At 32.8% G+C, this 4,357-nt stretch overlaps 1 long non-coding RNA gene across 1 annotated transcript in view; it reads right to left on the reverse strand.

Annotated features, from left to right (window-relative positions):
• LOC118740315 overlaps positions 1-3,503 on the reverse strand; it is a 10,052-nt gene extending 6,549 nt beyond the window's left edge. Inside the window, exon 1 of the long non-coding RNA XR_004993117.1 lies at positions 3,322-3,503. This is a non-coding gene — a long non-coding RNA (uncharacterized LOC118740315). The remainder of the gene's footprint in view (positions 1-3,321) is intronic.
• Between the last annotated feature and the right edge of the window lie 854 nt (positions 3,504-4,357).

Below are 4,357 nucleotides of genomic sequence, written 5' to 3' on the forward strand. Positions count from 1 at the left end.
TTTTCATAAATTTTTCAATTTATAAACCTTTTGTAAAGCTACTTTATTTTTTATGAATAAGGCTATTAGACTACAGAAATCATATTTTTGAAAATATTTTTAAGATTATTTTACAATTAATCGATTAATAAATCGATTAGTGAAACACGAAACTACGATACAATTAAATCGTAAATTGGACCAAAATAATCGATTAATTTAATCAAATGATTAATCGCTGCCATCCCTAGCCACAACCTTGTAAGGCAAAAAGGGCAATGGTCCAAATATTGTAACATCTGTTCATGAAACGTTTGGCAGGAAACGGCATATCCCTTGTTTTGTACACACACTTAATTTGGTTTGTGAGAACTTGCTGACCATTCCTGAAGTAAATGCAATTATTGACAAATGTAAAGTCATCGGTAAGTGGTTTAAAAAAAGTATTAAAGCCAATGACAATCTTCGCAGAATGCAAGCTTCAGCAGGTGTTAGTAAAGGAAAAATGCTCAAACCAATATTAAACGTAAAAACAAAGTGGAATTCGACGTAATTTATTCTTGAACGGTTTATAAAAATAAGTTTATACATCAGCCAAATATTGCTAGACAACTCTGAAGCTCCGGTAATGATAACTTCAATGGAAAAAGATATTATAATAGAACTATTGAGTATATTGAGACCTTTAGAGGCAATGAGAGTACAATTAAGTGCGGTCGCGAACAAATAATTAAAATATTACCAAAGTAACGCGTCGCCCAAAATTTAAGAGATGCCGTCTTGAAACAATTTGACCGAAGGTCTGGCTCCATCGAACATTCCTCTTTGCTAGCTGCATCAACTTTACTCGACTCGAGGGTCAGAAAAATTCATTTCAAAGATCCGTTAACATTGGCCTCAGTGATGAAGTTCTTGCGAAATGAAATAATTTGCGCAGATGATTTTATGGAAACAGGAAGGACTCACTTCTCTTGAATCATTAGAGATTGAGTTCGATCTTCGGGTCCCCCATAAATCTCTTGTACACAAATGAGTTTTTATTTAAATTATCACGTCCTAGAACTAAATCGCAATATAATCGAGGCTTTGGAGGAAATGAAAACTGTTTACCCACAACTTTACAGACTTTCGAAAAAATATTGTCATTTAGTTGGTACCTCGGTGCCTGCTGAGCGCCTTTTTCAAAAGCTGGTGCTACAGCCACGGAGAAACGCAACCGCTTAACAACAAAGCGTTTATCAAAAACTTTTGTTTTCGCAAACTTGGATAAATAATAAATAATTATCGCCGCAAAAAGTAATCATTTTATTTTATTTAGACCTAATAACCAATAGAATTAGAAATTGTTTATGGAAAAGTGTTTTTGTGAACACTCACTGCAAAAAAGTGCCTTTAAAAAAATTGGATTAATCGATTAACAGAAGTTTACTCACATTTGAGGAAAATTAAATTTAAATGAAAATGCTGTACTTAATGAGTGGAGATTATTTGAATATAACTTCCCTCAAAATAAAACAGATAAACTCGTCGAATTAGACATTCAGCAGTTTTGGAGTTTGATGAGTAAAGCTCAAAATTTTAACGACGAATTTTTATTTCCTCTTTTTTCAAAAATAACAAAGTTTTGTTTATCTCTTCCCCATGTGAATGCAGAATCAGAGAGAATATTTTCAATCATTACAGATGTTCGTACTAAGAAACGAAATAAACTAAGCCATGAAAATCTTACTTCTATATGCATGATTCGGTCGTTCTCGCATGACGGATATGTTGATTGCGTCTCGTACAAATTCCCAGAATCCATTTTTAAATTTATGGTGGCTAAAAACGTATATGACCATCATTAAAATTTCCTCATTTATGCTTTTTGCTTTTGATGCTTTTTATAAATACATGTTTGAACACTATTAAACACACACTGTGATTTATTTAAATAAAAACACTTATTTATGTGCCATATTGAAATAATAATATAAATTCAAAACAAAAACGTTTTCTACTCAATCTGCGTTATTGATTTTATTTTTTAGATTTAGATTAGATAAAAGCCAGTTTGCATAAAAATCTTGTTAAAATGCTTATAAAACCGCCTCATCTACATGTGTTTTAATTTTGAAAATTGTTTAACGCTGCTGGAACGAAAGTACTGTAGGGGATTTTGTAGGGAATTTTTTGTTTGTGCGTAGGGAAAAGTAGAGACTTTTTTTTTAGCTGATGGTAGGGATTTTCGAAAAAAAATATGAGGCATCACTGGTCGTCACTAGAATCAGTAGAAAATGAGTTCGATCTTTGGGCCCCTCATACATCTCTTGTACACAAACGAAGGCAAAAAGATGATGATTTGGGCCACCCACAAGATGAAATCAGTTTTCATTTAAATTGTCTAGTTCTAGAACTAGAGTGGAATATCATCGACGCATTGGAGGAAATGAAAACTGTTTACCCAAAACCTTGCGGACTTTCGAAAAAATACTGTTATTTACCGAGAAACGCAACCGCTTAAGAACAAAGCGCTTATTAAAACTTTTGTTTTTGCAAACTAGGTTAAATAATAACTAATTATCCCCGCTCAAAATACTCGTTTTATTTAATTTAATGGTGATTTCGTTTCTTCCAAAAAATGTTGCCCTTTCTCCGGTGCAAAATGTGTTTGATGTTACACTCAACCGTGTAAAAATGCATGTTTGCATGCCTTCTTGCCCTTATCTAGACTGCGCATTTCCTAATAATTTCGTTTTAAACAGCCATCTGATTTTCAGGGCAACCATCTCTCCTGACAAAGCTACAAAGGGCAGAGAATGGGCCTTTTTTGCTTTATAAGAATGTGACATTTTAAGAAACGGACACAAAATTTTCTCACCTTTTGCCTTTAATTTAGAATCGAACACGAAAAGAGAAAGGGGCAATCAAAAGGTGACATTTTTGGTAGAAACGAAATCACCATAAGGTTAATTAACAAGAGGTTTATGAGTTTTTTATGGAAAGGTGTTTTTGTGAATACTCACTGTAAAAAAAGCACCTTTGAATCGATTAATCGATTATTTCTCAATAATTGCAATTAATATTTTTGGCTTGTGATTAATCATATCTATTATTTTATTTCTTTTGCCATCCCTAGTCCGCTGCATCGTTTTCAACAACCATGTCACTGTTTTGCTCTGCAGTTATCTTTTCACTACATATTTTTTTTTTTCTTCTTTTTCATGGAGTAGGCGACGCCATTTAGTTCAACTTCTTAAGTGCCGTTAGCTGCACTTTTCTCTTTTTTTAAAAGCAATTTAAGGTTTTTTTTTATATACGCTACACAAATTAAAAAAAGGAAAATTCGCCAAGATTACTCACCAAATCGCTTTTCATTCCCCAGATTTCTTAAATAAAAAGACGTAACACGCTTTACTTTTGCTCTATAATTCACGCGGACACAAAAAAGGCCAAGAAAAACTAAAAATTACTGCACTATGCTCGCACAAATTAAACTATTTTACAAGAGGACGCGCACGACCCACACATGCTCATCGCCAAAATCCGAATGTGAACAAAAATACTTACAAAAGTTGATATTTCCTCGCTACGATATAATTAAAAGGTAAAAATAGGGTGGCCAGATGCGCTGATTTAATCAGTACATGTGCTGATTTTTTTCTATTGTACTGATTTTTAAGAGTCCGAAATCAGTACGCAAAATCTACTGATTTTTTGAGTTTTTACTGATTTTTACATTTAATAAATACTTTTGTAAACTGGTGTAATTGACATTTACTTGAGGTTTACATGTTCAAAACAATGGTTTTTGACAACTCTTACGTGTGAGCAGATTGAAAGCATTAATTAAACTTGAACCATTATTAAAAAGGTATCAGCTTGCAATTGTTTCGTTTCCTAGGATTTCGCAAAATAAGAAACTGTTTGGATTCAACTCAACCCAACTTCACGATTTGCAGGTTTTACAGGATTTACAGGAAAAGCTGGTTTCGCCATAAATAAATCTTATGAAAGGTGGTGGTGAGTTAATCATATATTAAGTACACTGAGAAGATGACAATAAGAGATAATCTTTCGATTATAATTAAACATCCACTGAGAAATCGGCTGTCGGTATTTCAAATTTAAGACGACTACTGCTACGGTGCAATGTAAGTTCTAAAAATTTGGAAAAGGTGCAAACTATCGACTCTTGGATATGATATATGTAGCTTTACTTTGATTTTTGATGTTCGACCACCTGTAATTTTAATTGCAGATACACATTTAACACTATTAAATTTCATTCGTACTCGTAAATTCGTTTAGCGATAATTCGGTAATATACCTTTTAGTCAACATTTTAATGTGAATGTTGTTTTTAATAAGCACACCAACTAAATATGTTTAAAATTTG

This window comes from Rhagoletis pomonella, unplaced genomic scaffold (assembly GCF_013731165.1).
Source record: "Rhagoletis pomonella isolate Grant_MI unplaced genomic scaffold, Rhpom_1.0 Rhpom_scaffold_00006, whole genome shotgun sequence".
Classification (NCBI taxonomy): domain Eukaryota; kingdom Metazoa; phylum Arthropoda; class Insecta; order Diptera; family Tephritidae; genus Rhagoletis; species Rhagoletis pomonella.